Genomic DNA, 18,820 nt, shown 5'->3' with positions numbered 1-18,820 from the left:
AAGTGCCGCTGCCAGGCGTCTTGCCGCAGAAGGAGCGCCCCGGAGCGCACCGCAACCGGCACCGTTGTCTCTGCGCAAAGAGCCAAAATATTTGAAAACCCGCCAAAACTAATCCAAAAATATTTTCAAACCCGCCAAAATAGAAAACCAGACAGAAGTGATCAATACATTCGAAAAAACCTGACAAAACATGATAAAGCCCACCAAAGCTAATCCAAACACACCAAAAACTGGGCTAAACAGAATCAAAACCTTCTAAAAACCGGCCAAAATATTTCAAAACCCGTCAAAACTAATCAAAACATTCCGAATACCCGCCAAAACATTCCAAATACCCGCCAAAATATTTTAAACCCCGCCAAAAGGAATCCAAACATTCCAAAACCTGCCAACACAATAAAAACAACTCAAGAGAATACAAAACATTCTAAAACCCAACCAAAACATTCCCGAAAACCCGACAAAACATCATAAAAACAAATCAAAACCAACCAAAATATTCCGAAAACCCGCCAAAATAATTTAGACCCACAAAACTCATCAAAACATTCTGAAAAAATGCCAAAACATTAGAAAACCAGCCAGAACTGATCAAAACATTCAAAAAACTTGGCAAAACATCACAAAAACAAATCAAAACCAACCAAAACATTCCTAAAACCCGACAAAATAGTTTACAACCTGCCAAAACTGATCAAAACATTCTGAAAAGATGCCAAAATACTAGAAAACCAGTAAGAAGTGATCAAAACTTTCAATAACTTGCCAAAACATAATCAAAACAAATGAAAGCAAACCAAAACATTCCAAATACCCGCCAAAATATTTGAAAACCCGCCAAAACTCATCCAAAAATATTTTCAAACCCGCCAAAATAGAAAACCAGACAGAAGTGATCAATACATTCGAAAAAACCTGACAAAACATGATAAAGCCCACCAAAGCTAATCCAAACACACCAAAAACTGGGCTAAACAGAATCAAAACCTTCTAAAAACCGGCCAAAATATTTCAAAACCCGTCAAAACTAATCAAAACATTCCGAATACCCGCCAAAACATTCCAAATACCCGCCAAAATATTTTAAACCCCGCCAAAAGGAATCCAAACATTCCAAAACCTGCCAACACAATAAAAACAACTCAAGAGAATACAAAACATTCTAAAACCCAACCAAAACATTCCCGAAAACCCGACAAAACATCATAAAAACAAATCAAAACCAACCAAAATATTCCGAAAACCCGCCAAAATAATTTAGACCCACAAAACTCATCAAAACATTCTGAAAAAATGCCAAAACATTAGAAAACCAGCCAGAACTGATCAAAACATTCAAAAAACTTGGCAAAACATCACAAAAACAAATCAAAACCAACCAAAACATTCCTAAAACCCGACAAAATAGTTTACAACCTGCCAAAACTGATCAAAACATTCTGAAAAGATGCCAAAATACTAGAAAACCAGTCAGAAGTGATCAAAACTTTCAATAACTTGCCAAAACATAATCAAAACAAATGAAAGCAAACCAAAACATTCCAAATACCCGCCAAAATATTTGAAAACCCGCCAAAACTCATCCAAAAATATTTTCAAACCCGCCAAAATAGAAAACCAGACAGAAGTGATCAATACATTCGAAAAAACCTGACAAAACATGATAAAGCCCACCAAAGCTAATCCAAACACACCAAAAACTGGGCTAAACAGAATCAAAACCTTCTAAAAACCGGCCAAAATATTTCAAAACCCGTCAAAACTAATCAAAACATTCCGAATACCCGCCAAAACATTCCAAATACCCGCCAAAATATTTTAAACCCCGCCAAAAGGAATCCAAACATTCCAAAACCTGCCAACACAATAAAAACAACTCAAGAGAATACAAAACATTCTAAAACCCAACCAAAACATTCCCGAAAACCCGACAAAACATCATAAAAACAAATCAAAACCAACCAAAATATTCCGAAAACCCGCCAAAATAATTTAGACCCACAAAACTCATCAAAACATTCTGAAAAAATGCCAAAACATTAGAAAACCAGCCAGAACTGATCAAAACATTCAAAAAACTTGGCAAAACATCACAAAAACAAATCAAAACCAACCAAAACATTCCAAAAACCCGACAAAATAGTTTACAACCTGCCAAAACTGATCAAAACATTCTGAAAAGATGCCAAAATACTAGAAAACCAGTCAGAAGTGATCAAAACTTTCAATAACTTGCCAAAACATAATCAAAACAAATGAAAGCAAACCAAAACATTCCAAATACCCGCCAAAATATTTTAAAACCCGCCAAAATGAATCCAAACGTTCCACAACCTGCCAACACAATAAAAACAACACAAGAGAAAACAAAACATTCTAAAACACCACCAAAACATTCCGAAAACCCGCCAAAAGATCATCAAAACAAATCAAAACAAACCAAACAATAGGAGGAACACGGCAACATATTGGCAAGCAAGAGACGGAGAGCGCGGCACCTTCTAGGAGGCCAAGAAAGAAGCCGCACAACACCTGCACTGTGTCTGCAACTTTCAAACTGCTAGAAGCTAGTGGCTTGCCACTGGCCTGCCTCTTCAATTGCCATTAGCATTCCAATGGAAGCTATTCTTGGACAATTTTGCTCTGCTTGCTGCTAGTTCTGCCCCAGCCTACCATAGATAACCTTGCTCTTCCCTTGAGGCTCTGAGATGCCAAGAACTTGTCAACTTCAAAGGGCGGGCCGGGCTACATCTACTCAGCTGCCACAGTTTCTCCTTGCTAGACCTAGTGGGAAAGCATTTTGCTGAGATGCAGAAGGCAAGAAACGCAGAATACGGAGACGCGGAGCTGTCCCAAGTGCCGCTGCCAGGCGTCTTGCCGCAGAAGGAGCGCCCCGGAGCGCACCGCAACCGGCACCGTTGTCTCTGCGCAAAGAGCCAAAATATTTGAAAACCCGCCAAAACTAATCCAAAAATATTTTCAAACCCGCCAAAATAGAAAACCAGACAGAAGTGATCAATACATTCGAAAAAACCTGACAAAACATGATAAAGCCCACCAAAGCTAATCCAAACACACCAAAAACTGGGCTAAACAGAATCAAAACCTTCTAAAAACCGGCCAAAATATTTCAAAACCCGTCAAAACTAATCAAAACATTCCGAATACCCGCCAAAACATTCCAAATACCCGCCAAAATATTTTAAACCCCGCCAAAAGGAATCCAAACATTCCAAAACCTGCCAACACAATAAAAACAACTCAAGAGAATACAAAACATTCTAAAACCCAACCAAAACATTCCCGAAAACCCGACAAAACATCATAAAAACAAATCAAAACCAACCAAAATATTCCGAAAACCCGCCAAAATAATTTAGACCCACAAAACTCAGCAAAACATTCTGAAAAAATGCCAAAACATTAGAAAACCAGCCAGAACTGATCAAAACATTCAAAAAACTTGGCAAAACATCATAAAAACAAATCAAAACCAACCAAAACATTCCAAAAACCCGACAAAATAGTTTACAACCTGCCAAAACTGATCAAAACATTCTGAAAAGATGCCAAAATACTAGAAAACCAGTCAGAAGTGATCAAAACTTTCAATAACTTGCCAAAACATAATCAAAACAAATGAAAGCAAACCAAAACATTCCAAATACCCGCCAAAATATTTTAAAACCCGCCAAAACGAATCCAAACGTTCCACAACCTGCCAAGACAATAAAAACAACACAAGAGAAAACAAAACATTCTAAAACACCACCAAAACATTCCGAAAACCCGCCAAAAGATCATCAAAACAAATCAAAACAAACCAAACAATAGGAGGAACATGGCAACATATTGGCAAGCAAGAGACGGAGAGCGCGGCACCACGGCACCTTCTAGGAGGCCAAGAAAGAAGCCGCACAACACCTGCACTGTGTCTGCAACTTTCAAACTGCTAGAAGCTAGTGGCTTGCCACTGGCCTGCCTCTTCAATTGCCATTAGCATTCCAATGGAAGCTATTCTTGGACAACTTTGCTCTGCTTGCTGCTAGTTCTGCCCCAGCCTACCATAGATAACCTTGCTCTTCCCTTGAGGCTCTGAGATGCCAAGAACTTGTCAACTTCAAAGGGCGGGCCGGGCTACATCTACTCAGCTGCCACAGTTTCTCCTTGCTAGACCTAGTGGGAAAGCATTTTGCTGAGATGCAGAAGGCAAGAAACGCACAATACGGAGACGCGGAGCTGTCCCAAGTGCCGCTGCCAGGCGTCTTGCCGCAGAAGGAGCGCCCCGGAGCGCACCGCAACCGGCACCGTCATCTCTGCGCAAAGAGCCAAAATATTTGAAAACCCGCCAAAACTAATCCAAAAATATTTTCAAACCCGCCAAAATAGAAAACCAGACAGAAGTGATCAATACATTCGAAAAAACCTGACAAAACATGATAAAGCCCACCAAAGCTAATCCAAACACACCAAAAACTGGGCTAAACAGAATCAAAACCTTCTAAAAACCGGCCAAAATATTTCAAAACCCGTCAAAACTAATCAAAACATTCCGAATACCCGCCAAAACATTCCAAATACCCGCCAAAATATTTTAAACCCCGCCAAAAGGAATCCAAACATTCCAAAACCTGCCAACACAATAAAAACAACTCAAGAGAATACAAAACATTCTAAAACCCAACCAAAACATTCCCGAAAACCCGACAAAACATCATAAAAACAAATCAAAACCAACCAAAATATTCCGAAAACCCGCCAAAATAATTTAGACCCACAAAACTCATCAAAACATTCTGAAAAAATGCCAAAACATTAGAAAACCAGCCAGAACTGATCAAAACATTCAAAAAACTTGGCAAAACATCACAAAAACAAATCAAAACCAACCAAAACATTCCAAAAACCCGACAAAATAGTTTACAACCTGCCAAAACTGATCAAAACATTCTGAAAAGATGCCAAAATACTAGAAAACCAGTCAGAAGTGATCAAAACTTTCAATAACTTGCCAAAACATAATCAAAACAAATGAAAGCAAACCAAAACATTCCAAATACCCGCCAAAATATTTGAAAACCCGCCAAAACGAATCCAAACGTTCCACAACCTGCCAAGACAATAAAAACAACACAAGAGAAAACAAAACATTCTAAAACACCACCAAAACATTCCGAAAACCCGCCAAAACATCATCAAAACAAATCAAAACAAACCAAACAATAGGAGGAACACGGCAACATATTGGCAAGCAAGAGACGGAGAGCGCGGCACCTTCTAGGAGGCCAAGAAAGAAGCCGCACAACACCTGCACTGTGTCTGCAACTTTCAAACTGCTAGAAGCTAGTGGCTTGCCACTGGCCTGCCTCTTCAATTGCCATTAGCATTCCAATGGAAGCTATTCTTGGACAATTTTGCTCTGCTTGCTGCTAGTTCTGCCCCAGCCTACCATAGATAACCTTGCTCTTCCCTTGAGGCTCTGAGATGCCAAGAACTTGTCAACTTCAAAGGGCGGGCCGGGCTACATCTACTCAGCTGCCACAGTTTCTCCTTGCTAGACCTAGTGGGAAAGCATTTTGCTGAGATGCAGAAGGCAAGAAACGCACAATACGGAGACGCGGAGCTGTCCCAAGTGCCGCTGCCAGGCGTCTTGCCGCAGAAGGAGCGCCCCGGAGCGCACCGCAACCGGCACCGTCATCTCTGCGCAAAGAGCCAAAATATTTGAAAACCCGCCAAAACTAATCCAAAAATATTTTCAAACCCGCCAAAATAGAAAACCAGACAGAAGTGATCAATACATTCGAAAAAACCTGACAAAACATGATAAAGCCCACCAAAGCTAATCCAAACACACCAAAAACTGGGCTAAACAGAATCAAAACCTTCTAAAAACCGGCCAAAATATTTCAAAACCCGTCAAAACTAATCAAAACATTCCGAATACCCGCCAAAACATTCCAAATACCCGCCAAAATATTTTAAACCCCGCCAAAAGGAATCCAAACATTCCAAAACCTGCCAACACAATAAAAACAACTCAAGAGAATACAAAACATTCTAAAACCCAACCAAAACATTCCCGAAAACCCGACAAAACATCATAAAAACAAATCAAAACCAACCAAAATATTCCGAAAACCCGCCAAAATAATTTAGACCCACAAAACTCATCAAAACATTCTGAAAAAATGCCAAAACATTAGAAAACCAGCCAGAACTGATCAAAACATTCAAAAAACTTGGCAAAACATCACAAAAACAAATCAAAACCAACCAAAACATTCCTAAAACCCGACAAAATAGTTTACAACCTGCCAAAACTGATCAAAACATTCTGAAAAGATGCCAAAATACTAGAAAACCAGTCAGAAGTGATCAAAACTTTCAATAACTTGCCAAAACATAATCAAAACAAATGAAAGCAAACCAAAACATTCCAAATACCCGCCAAAATATTTTAAAACCCGCCAAAATGAATCCAAACGTTCCACAACCTGCCAACACAATAAAAACAACACAAGAGAAAACAAAACATTCTAAAACACCACCAAAACATTCCGAAAACCCGCCAAAACATCATCAAAACAAATCAAAACAAACCAAACAATAGGAGGAACACGGCAACATATTGGCAAGCAAGAGACGGAGAGCGCGGCACCTTCTAGGAGGCCAAGAAAGAAGCCGCACAACACCTGCACTGTGTCTGCAACTTTCAAACTGCTAGAAGCTAGTGGCTTGCCACTGGCCTGCCTCTTCATTTGCCATTAGCATTCCAATGGAAGCTATTCTTGGACAATTTTGCTCTGCTTGCTGCTAGTTCTGCCCCAGCCTACCATAGATAACCTTGCTCTTCCCTTGAGGCTCTGAGATGCCAAGAACTTGTCAACTTCAAAGGGCGGGCCGGGCTACATCTACTCAGCTGCCACAGTTTCTCCTTGCTAGACCTAGTGGGAAAGCATTTTGCTGAGATGCAGAAGGCAAGAAACGCAGAATACGGAGACGCGGAGCTGTCCCAAGTGCCGCTGCCAGGCGTCTTGCCGCAGAAGGAGCGCCCCGGAGCGCACCGCAACCGGCACCGTCATCTCTGCGCAAAGAGCCAAAATATTTGAAAACCCGCCAAAACTAATCCAAAAATATTTTCAAACCCGCCAAAATAGAAAACCAGACAGAAGTGATCAATACATTCGAAAAAACCTGACAAAACATGATAAAGCCCACCAAAGCTAATCCAAACACACCAAAAACTGGGCTAAACAGAATCAAAACCTTCTAAAAACCGGCCAAAATATTTCAAAACCCGTCAAAACTAATCAAAACCTTCCGAATACCCGCCAAAACATTCCAAATACCCGCCAAAATATTTTAAACCCCGCCAAAAGGAATCCAAACATTCCAAAACCTGCCAACACAATAAAAACAACTCAAGAGAATACAAAACATTCTAAAACCCAACCAAAACATTCCCGAAAACCCGACAAAACATCATAAAAACAAATCAAAACCAACCAAAATATTCCAAAAACCCGCCAAAATAATTTAGACCCACAAAACTCATCAAAACATTCTGAAAAAATGCCAAAACATTAGAAAACCAGCCAGAACTGATCAAAACATTCAAAAAACTTGGCAAAACATCATAAAAACAAATCAAAACCAACCAAAACATTCCAAAAACCCGACAAAATAGTTTACAACCTGCCAAAACTGATCAAAACATTCTGAAAAGATGCCAAAATACTAGAAAACCAGTCAGAAGTGATCAAAACTTTCAATAACTTGCCAAAACATAATCAAAACAAATGAAAGCAAACCAAAACATTCCAAATACCCGCCAAAATATTTTAAAACCCGCCAAAATGAATCCAAACGTTCCACAACCTGCCAAGACAATAAAAACAACACAAGAGAAAACAAAACATTCTAAAACACCACCAAAACATTCCGAAAACCCGCCAAAAGATCATCAAAACAAATCAAAACAAACCAAACAATAGGAGGAACACGGCAACATATTGGCAAGCAAGAGACGGAGAGCGCGGCACCTTCTAGGAGGCCAAGAAAGAAGCCGCACAACACCTGCACTGTGTCTGCAACTTTCAAACTGCTAGAAGCTAGTGGCTTGCCACTGGCCTGCCTCTTCAATTGCCATTAGCATTCCAATGGAAGCTATTCTTGGACAATTTTGCTCTGCTTGCTGCTAGTTCTGCCCCAGCCTACCATAGATAACCTTGCTCTTCCCTTGAGGCTCTGAGATGCCAAGAACTTGTCAACTTCAAAGGGCGGGCCGGGCTACATCTACTCAGCTGCCACAGTTTCTCCTTGCTAGACCTAGTGGGAAAGCATTTTGCTGAGATGCAGAAGGCAAGAAACGCAGAATACGGAGACGCGGAGCTGTCCCAAGTGCCGCTGCCAGGCGTCTTGCCGCAGAAGGAGCGCCCCGGAGCGCACCGCAACCGGCACCGTTGTCTCTGTGCAAAGAGCCAAAATATTTGAAAACCCGCCAAAACTAATCCAAAAATATTTTCAAACCCGCCAAAATAGAAAACCAGACAGAAGTGATCAATACATTCGAAAAAACCTGACAAAACATGATAAAGCCCACCAAAGCTAATCCAAACACACCAAAAACTGGGCTAAACAGAATCAAAACCTTCTAAAAACCGGCCAAAATATTTCAAAACCCGTCAAAACTAATCAAAACATTCCGAATACCCGCCAAAACATTCCAAATACCCGCCAAAATATTTTAAACCCCGCCAAAAGGAATCCAAACATTCCAAAACCTGCCAACACAATAAAAACAACTCAAGAGAATACAAAACATTCTAAAACCCAACCAAAACATTCCCGAAAACCCGACAAAACATCATAAAAACAAATCAAAACCAACCAAAATATTCCAAAAACCCGCCAAAATAATTTAGACCCACAAAACTCATCAAAACATTCTGAAAAAATGCCAAAACATTAGAAAACCAGCCAGAACTGATCAAAACATTCAAAAAACTTGGCAAAACATCATAAAAACAAATCAAAACCAACCAAAACATTCCAAAAACCCGACAAAATAGTTTACAACCTGCCAAAACTGATCAAAACATTCTGAAAAGATGCCAAAATACTTGAAAACCAGTAAGAAGTGATCGAAACTTTCAATAACTTGCCAAAACATAATCAAAACAAATGAAAGCAAACCAAAACATTCCAAATACCCGCCAAAATATTTTAAAACCCGCCAAAACGAATCCAAACGTTCCACAACCTGCCAAGACAATATAAACAACACAAGAGAAAACAAAACATTCTAAAACACCACCAAAACATTCCGAAAACCCGCCAAAAGATCATCAAAACAAATCAAAACAAACCAAACAATAGGAGGAACACGGCAACATATTGGCAAGCAAGAGATGGAGAGCGCGGCACCTTCTAGGAGGCCAAGAAAGAAGCCGCACAACACCTGCACTGTGTCTGCAACTTTCAAACTGCTAGAAGCTAGTGGCTTGCCACTGGCCTGCCTCTTCAATTGCCATTAGCATTCCAATGGAAGCTATTCTTGGACAACTTTGCTCTGCTTGCTGCTAGTTCTGCCCCAGCCTACCATAGATAACCTTGCTCTTCCCTTGAGGCTCTGAGATGCCAAGAACTTGTCAACTTCAAAGGGCGGGCCGGGCTACATCTACTCAGCTGCCACAGTTTCTCCTTGCTAGACCTAGTGGGAAAGCATTTTGCTGAGATGCAGAAGGCAAGAAACGCAGAATACGGAGACGCGGAGCTGTCCCAAGTGCCGCTGCCAGGCGTCTTGCCGCAGAAGGAGCGCCCCGGAGCGCACCGCAACCGGCACCGTTGTCTCTGCGCAAAGAGCCAAAATATTTGAAAACCCGCCAAAACTAATCCAAAAATATTTTCAAACCCGCCAAAATAGAAAACCAGACAGAAGTGATCAATACATTCGAAAAAACCTGACAAAACATGATAAAGCCCACCAAAGCTAATCCAAACACACCAAAAACTGGGCTAAACAGAATCAAAACCTTCTAAAAACCGGCCAAAATATTTCAAAACCCGTCAAAACTAATCAAAACATTCCGAATACCCGCCAAAACATTCCAAATACCCGCCAAAATATTTTAAACCCCGCCAAAAGGAATCCAAACATTCCAAAACCTGCCAACACAATAAAAACAACTCAAGAGAATACAAAACATTCTAAAACCCAACCAAAACATTCCCGAAAACCCGACAAAACATCATAAAAACAAATCAAAACCAACCAAAATATTCCGAAAACCCGCCAAAATAATTTAGACCCACAAAACTCATCAAAACATTCTGAAAAAATGCCAAAACATTAGAAAACCAGCCAGAACTGATCAAAACATTCAAAAAACTTGGCAAAACATCATAAAAACAAATCAAAACCAACCAAAACATTCCAAAAACCCGACAAAATAGTTTACAACCTGCCAAAACTGATCAAAACATTCTGAAAAGATGCCAAAATACTTGAAAACCAGTAAGAAGTGATCGAAACTTTCAATAACTTGCCAAAACATAATCAAAACAAATGAAAGCAAACCAAAACATTCCAAATACCCGCCAAAATATTTTAAAACCCGCCAAAACGAATCCAAACGTTCCACAACCTGCCAAGACAATAAAAACAACACAAGAGAAAACAAAACATTCTAAAACACCACCAAAACATTCCGAAAACCCGCCAAAAGATCATCAAAACAAATCAAAACAAACCAAACAATAGGAGGAACACGGCAACATATTGGCAAGCAAGAGACGGAGAGCGCGGCACCTTCTAGGAGGCCAAGAAAGAAGCCGCACAACACCTGCACTGTGTCTGCAACTTTCAAACTGCTAGAAGCTAGTGGCTTGCCACTGGCCTGCCTCTTCAATTGCCATTAGCATTCCAATGGAAGCTATTCTTGGACAACTTTGCTCTGCTTGCTGCTAGTTCTGCCCCAGCCTACCATAGATAACCTTGCTCTTCCCTTGAGGCTCTGAGATGCCAAGAACTTGTCAACTTCAAAGGGCGGGCCGGGCTACATCTACTCAGCTGCCACAGTTTCTCCTTGCTAGACCTAGTGGGAAAGCATTTTGCTGAGATGCAGAAGGCAAGAAACGCAGAATACGGAGACGCGGAGCTGTCCCAAGTGCCGCTGCCAGGCGTCTTGCCGCAGAAGGAGCGCCCCGGAGCGCACCGCAACCGGCACCGTTGTCTCTGCGCAAAGAGCCAAAATATTTGAAAACCCGCCAAAACTAATCCAAAAATATTTTCAAACCCGCCAAAATAGAAAACCAGACAGAAGTGATCAATACATTCGAAAAAACCTGACAAAACATGATAAAGCCCACCAAAGCTAATCCAAACACACCAAAAACTGGGCTAAACAGAATCAAAACCTTCTAAAAACCGGCCAAAATATTTCAAAACCCGTCAAAACTAATCAAAACATTCCGAATACCCGCCAAAACATTCCAAATACCCGCCAAAATATTTTAAACCCCGCCAAAAGGAATCCAAACATTCCAAAACCTGCCAACACAATAAAAACAACTCAAGAGAATACAAAACATTCTAAAACCCAACCAAAACATTCCCGAAAACCCGACAAAACATCATAAAAACAAATCAAAACCAACCAAAATATTCCGAAAACCCGCCAAAATAATTTAGACCCACAAAACTCATCAAAACATTCTGAAAAAATGCCAAAACATTAGAAAACCAGCCAGAACTGATCAAAACATTCAAAAAACTTGGCAAAACATCACAAAAACAAATCAAAACCAACCAAAACATTCCAAAAACCCGACAAAATAGTTTACAACCTGCCAAAACTGATCAAAACATTCTGAAAAGATGCCAAAATACTTGAAAACCAGTAAGAAGTGATCGAAACTTTCAATAACTTGCCAAAACATAATCAAAACAAATGAAAGCAAACCAAAACATTCCAAATACCCGCCAAAATATTTTAAAACCCGCCAAAACGAATCCAAACGTTCCACAACCTGCCAAGACAATAAAAACAACACAAGAGAAAACAAAACATTCTAAAACACCACCAAAACATTCCGAAAACCCGCCAAAAGATCATCAAAACAAATCAAAACAAACCAAACAATAGGAGGAACACGGCAACATATTGGCAAGCAAGAGATGGAGAGCGCGGCACCTTCTAGGAGGCCAAGAAAGAAGCCGCACAACACCTGCACTGTGTCTGCAACTTTCAAACTGCTAGAAGCTAGTGGCTTGCCACTGGCCTGCCTCTTCAATTGCCATTAGCATTCCAATGGAAGCTATTCTTGGACAACTTTGCTCTGCTTGCTGCTAGTTCTGCCCCAGCCTACCATAGATAACCTTGCTCTTCCCTTGAGGCTCTGAGATGCCAAGAACTTGTCAACTTCAAAGGGCGGGCCGGGCTACATCTACTCAGCTGCCACAGTTTCTCCTTGCTAGACCTAGTGGGAAAGCATTTTGCTGAGATGCAGAAGGCAAGAAACGCACAATACGGAGACGCGGAGCTGTCCCAAGTGCCGCTGCCAGGCGTCTTGCCGCAGAAGGAGCGCCCCGGAGCGCACCGCAACCGGCACCGTCATCTCTGCGCAAAGAGCCAAAATATTTGAAAACCCGCCAAAACTAATCCAAAAATATTTTCAAACCCGCCAAAATAGAAAACCAGACAGAAGTGATCAATACATTCGAAAAAACCTGACAAAACATGATAAAGCCCACCAAAGCTAATCCAAACACACCAAAAACTGGGCTAAACAGAATCAAAACCTTCTAAAAACCGGCCAAAATATTTCAAAACCCGTCAAAACTAATCAAAACATTCCGAATACCCGCCAAAACATTCCAAATACCCGCCAAAATATTTTAAACCCCGCCAAAAGGAATCCAAACATTCCAAAACCTGCCAACACAATAAAAACAACTCAAGAGAATACAAAACATTCTAAAACCCAACCAAAACATTCCCGAAAACCCGACAAAACATCATAAAAACAAATCAAAACCAACCAAAATATTCCGAAAACCCGCCAAAATAATTTAGACCCACAAAACTCATCAAAACATTCTGAAAAAATGCCAAAACATTAGAAAACCAGCCAGAACTGATCAAAACATTCAAAAAACTTGGCAAAACATCACAAAAACAAATCAAAACCAACCAAAACATTCCTAAAACCCGACAAAATAGTTTACAACCTGCCAAAACTGATCAAAACATTCTGAAAAGATGCCAAAATACTAGAAAACCAGTCAGAAGTGATCAAAACTTTCAATAACTTGCCAAAACATAATCAAAACAAATGAAAGCAAACCAAAACATTCCAAATACCCGCCAAAATATTTTAAAACCCGCCAAAACGAATCCAAACGTTCCACAACCTGCCAAGACAATAAAAACAACACAAGAGAAAACAAAACATTCTAAAACACCACCAAAACATTCCGAAAACCCGCCAAAACATCATCAAAACAAATCAAAACAAACCAAACAATAGGAGGAACACGGCAACATATTGGCAAGCAAGAGACGGAGAGCGCGGCACCTTCTAGGAGGCCAAGAAAGAAGCCGCACAACACCTGCACTGTGTCTGCAACTTTCAAACTGCTAGAAGCTAGTGGCTTGCCACTGGCCTGCCTCTTCAATTGCCATTAGCATTCCAATGGAAGCTATTCTTGGACAATTTTGCTCTGCTTGCTGCTAGTTCTGCCCCAGCCTACCATAGATAACCTTGCTCTTCCCTTGAGGCTCTGAGATGCCAAGAACTTGTCAACTTCAAAGGGCGGGCCGGGCTACATCTACTCAGCTGCCACAGTTTCTCCTTGCTAGACCTAGTGGGAAAGCATTTTGCTGAGATGCAGAAGGCAAGAAACGCAGAATACGGAGACGCGGAGCTGTCCCAAGTGCCGCTGCCAGGCGTCTTGCCGCAGAAGGAGCGCCCCGGAGCGCACCGCAACCGGCACCGTTGTCTCTGCGCAAAGAGCCAAAATATTTGAAAACCCGCCAAAACTAATCCAAAAATATTTTCAAACCCGCCAAAATAGAAAACCAGACAGAAGTGATCAATACATTCGAAAAAACCTGACAAAACATGATAAAGCCCACCAAAGCTAATCCAAACACACCAAAAACTGGGCTAAACAGAATCAAAACCTTCTAAAAACCGGCCAAAATATTTCAAAACCCGTCAAAACTAATCAAAACATTCCGAATACCCGCCAAAACATTCCAAATACCCGCCAAAATATTTTAAACCCCGCCAAAAGGAATCCAAACATTCCAAAACCTGCCAACACAATAAAAACAACTCAAGAGAATACAAAACATTCTAAAACCCAACCAAAACATTCCCGAAAACCCGACAAAACATCATAAAAACAAATCAAAACCAACCAAAATATTCCGAAAACCCGCCAAAATAATTTAGACCCACAAAACTCATCAAAACATTCTGAAAAAATGCCAAAACATTAGAAAACCAGCCAGAACTGATCAAAACATTCAAAAAACTTGGCAAAACATCATAAAAACAAATCAAAACCAACCAAAACATTCCAAAAACCCGACAAAATAGTTTACAACCTGCCAAAACTGATCAAAACATTCTGAAAAGATGCCAAAATACTTGAAAACCAGTAAGAAGTGATCAAAACTTTCAATAACTTGCCAAAACATAATCAAAACAAATGAAAGCAAACCAAAACATTCCAAATACCCGCCAAAATATTTGAAAACCCGCCAAAACGAATCCAAACGTTCCACAACCTGCCAAGACAATAAAAACAACACAAGAGAAAACAAAACATTCTAAAACACCACCAAAACATTCCGAAAACCCGCCAAAAGATCATCAAAACAAATCAAAACAAACCAAACAATAGGAGGAACACGGCAACATATTGGCAAGCAAGAGATGGAGAGCGCGGCACCTTCTAGGAGGCCAAGAAAGAAGCCGCACAACACCTGCACTGTGTCTGCAACTTTCAAACTGCTAGAAGCTAGTGGCTTGCCACTGGCCTGCCTCTTCAATTGCCATTAGCATTCCAATGGAAGCTATTCTTGGACAACTTTGCTCTGCTTGCTGCTAGTTCTGCCCCAGCCTACCATAGATAACCTTGCTCTTCCCTTGAGGCTCTGAGATGCCAAGAACTTGTCAACTTCAAAGGGCGGGCCGGGCTACATCTACTCAGCTGCCACAGTTTCTCCTTGCTAGACCTAGTGGGAAAGCATTTTGCTGAGATGCAGAAGGCAAGAAACGCACAATACGGAGACGCGGAGCTGTCCCAAGTGCCGCTGCCAGGCGTCTTGCCGCAGAAGGAGCGCCCCGGAGCGCACCGCAACCGGCACCGTCATCTCTGCGCAAAGAGCCAAAATATTTGAAAACCCGCCAAAACTAATCCAAAAATATTTTCAAACCCGCCAAAATAGAAAACCAGACAGAAGTGATCAATACATTCGAAAAAACCTGACAAAACATGATAAAGCCCACCAAAGCTAATCCAAACACACCAAAAACTGGGCTAAACAGAATCAAAACCTTCTAAAAACCGGCCAAAATATTTCAAAACCCGTCAAAACTAATCAAAACATTCCGAATACCCGCCAAAACATTCCAAATACCCGCCAAAATATTTTAAACCCCGCCAAAAGGAATCCAAACATTCCAAAACCTGCCAACACAATAAAAACAACTCAAGAGAATACAAAACATTCTAAAACCCAACCAAAACATTCCCGAAAACCCGACAAAACATCATAAAAACAAATCAAAACCAACCAAAATATTCCGAAAACCCGCCAAAATAATTTAGACCCACAAAACTCATCAAAACATTCTGAAAAAATGCCAAAACATTAGAAAACCAGCCAGAACTGATCAAAACATTCAAAAAACTTGGCAAAACATCACAAAAACAAATCAAAACCAACCAAAACATTCCTAAAACCCGACAAAATAGTTTACAACCTGCCAAAACTGATCAAAACATTCTGAAAAGATGCCAAAATACTAGAAAACCAGTCAGAAGTGATCAAAACTTTCAATAACTTGCCAAAACATAATCAAAACAAATGAAAGCAAACCAAAACATTCCAAATACCCGCCAAAATATTTTAAAACCCGCCAAAACGAATCCAAACGTTCCACAACCTGCCAAGACAATAAAAACAACACAAGAGAAAACAAAACATTCTAAAACACCACCAAAACATTCCGAAAACCCGCCAAAACATCATCAAAACAAATCAAAACAAACCAAACAATAGGAGGAACACGGCAACATATTGGCAAGCAAGAGACGGAGAGCGCGGCACCTTCTAGGAGGCCAAGAAAGAAGCCGCACAACACCTGCACTGTGTCTGCAACTTTCAAACTGCTAGAAGCTAGTGGCTTGCCACTGGCCTGCCTCTTCAATTGCCATTAGCATTCCAATGGAAGCTATTCTTGGACAATTTTGCTCTGCTTGCTGCTAGTTCTGCCCCAGCCTACCATAGATAACCTTGCTCTTCCCTTGAGGCTCTGAGATGCCAAGAACTTGTCAACTTCAAAGGGCGGGCCGGGCTACATCTACTCAGCTGCCACAGTTTCTCCTTGCTAGACCTAGTGGGAAAGCATTTTGCTGAGATGCAGAAGGCAAGAAACGCAGAATACGGAGACGCGGAGCTGTCCCAAGTGCCGCTGCCAGGCGTCTTGCCGCAGAAGGAGCGCCCCGGAGCGCACCGCAACCGGCACCGTTGTCTCTGCGCAAAGAGCCAAAATATTTGAAAACCCGCCAAAACTAATCCAAAAATATTTTCAAACCCGCCAAAATAGAAAACCAGACAGAAGTGATCAATACATTCGAAAAAACCTGACAAAACATGATAAAGCCCACCAAAGCTAATCCAAACACACCAAAAACTGGGCTAAACAGAATCAAAACCTTCTAAAAACCGGCCAAAATATTTCAAAACCCGTCAAAACTAATCAAAACATTCCGAATACCCGCCAAAACATTCCAAATACCCGCCAAAATATTTTAAACCCCGCCAAAAGGAATCCAAACATTCCAAAACCTGCCAACACAATAAAAACAACTCAAGAGAATACAAAACATTCTAAAACCCAACCAAAACATTCCCGAAAACCCGACAAAACATCATAAAAACAAATCAAAACCAACCAAAATATTCCGAAAACCCGCCAAAATAATTTAGACCCACAAAACTCATCAAAACATTCTGAAAAAATGCCAAAACATTAGAAAACCAGCCAGAACTGATCAAAACATTCAAAAAACTTGGCAAAACATCATAAAAACAAATCAAAACCAACCAAAACATTCCAAAAACCCGACAAAATAGTTTACAACCTGCCAAAACTGATCAAAACATTCTGAAAAGATGCCAAAATACTTGAAAACCAGTAAGAAGTGATCAAAACTTTCAATAACTTGCCAAAACATAATCAAAACAAATGAAAGCAAACCAAAACATTCCAAATACCCGCCAAAATATTTGAAAACCCGCCAAAACGAATCCAAACGTTCCACAACCTGCCAAGACAATAAAAACAACACAAGAGAAAACAAAACATTCTAAAACACCACCAAAACATTCCGAAAACCCGCCAAAAGATCATCAAAACAAATCAAAACAAACCAAACAATAGGAGGAACACGGCAACATATTGGCAAGCAAGAGATGGAGAGCGCGGCACCTTCTAGGAGGCCAAGAAAGAAGCCGCACAACACCTGCACTGTGTCTGCAACTTTCAAACTGCTAGAAGCTAGTGGCTTGCCACTGGCCTGCCTCTTCAATTGCCATTAGCATTCCAATGGAAGCTATTCTTGGACAACTTTGCTCTGCTTGCTGCTAGTTCTGCCCCAGCCTACCATAGATAACCTTGCTCTTCCCTTGAGGCTCTGAGATGCCAAGAACTTGTCAACTTCAAAGGGCGGGCCGGGCTACATCTACTCAGCTGCCACAGTTTCTCCTTGCTAGACCTAGTGGGAAAGCATTTTGCTGAGATGCAGAAGGCAAGAAACGCACAATACGGAGACGCGGAGCTGTCCCAAGTGCCGCTGCCAGGCGTCTTGCCGCAGAAGGAGCGCCCCGGAGCGCACCGCAACCGGCACCGTCATCTCTGCGCAAAGAGCCAAAATATTTGAAAACCCGCCAAAACTAATCCAAAAATATTTTCAAACCCGCCAAAATAGAAAACCAGACAGAAGTGATCAATACATTCGAAAAAACCTGACAAAACATGATAAAGCCCACCAAAGCTAATCCAAACACACCAAAAACTGGGCTAAACAGAATCAAAACCTTCTAAAAACCGGCCAAAATATTTCAAAACCCGTCAAAACTAATCAAAACATTCCGAATACCCGCCAAAACATTCCAAATACCCGCCAAAATATTTTAAACCCCGCCAAAAGGAATCCAAACATTCCAAAACCTGCCAACACAATAAAAACAACTCAAGAGAATACAAAACATTCTAAAACCCAACCAAAACATTCCCGAAAACCCGACAAAACATCATAAAAACAAATCAAAACCAACCAAAATATTCCGAAAACCCGCCAAAATAATTTAGACCCACAAAACTCATCAAAACATTCTGAAAAAATGCCAAAACATTAGAAAACCAGCCAGAACTGATCAAAACATTCAAAAAACTTGGCAAAACATCACAAAAACAAATCAAAACCAACCAAAACATTCCTAAAACCCGACAAAATAGTTTACAACCTGCCAAAACTGATCAAAACATTCTGAAAAGATGCCAAAATACTAGAAAACCA

The sequence above is a fragment of the Passer domesticus genome, chromosome 7 (genome assembly GCF_036417665.1).
Source record: "Passer domesticus isolate bPasDom1 chromosome 7, bPasDom1.hap1, whole genome shotgun sequence".
Classification (NCBI taxonomy): domain Eukaryota; kingdom Metazoa; phylum Chordata; class Aves; order Passeriformes; family Passeridae; genus Passer; species Passer domesticus.
Note: the sequence above shows the minus strand (reverse complement) of the source record.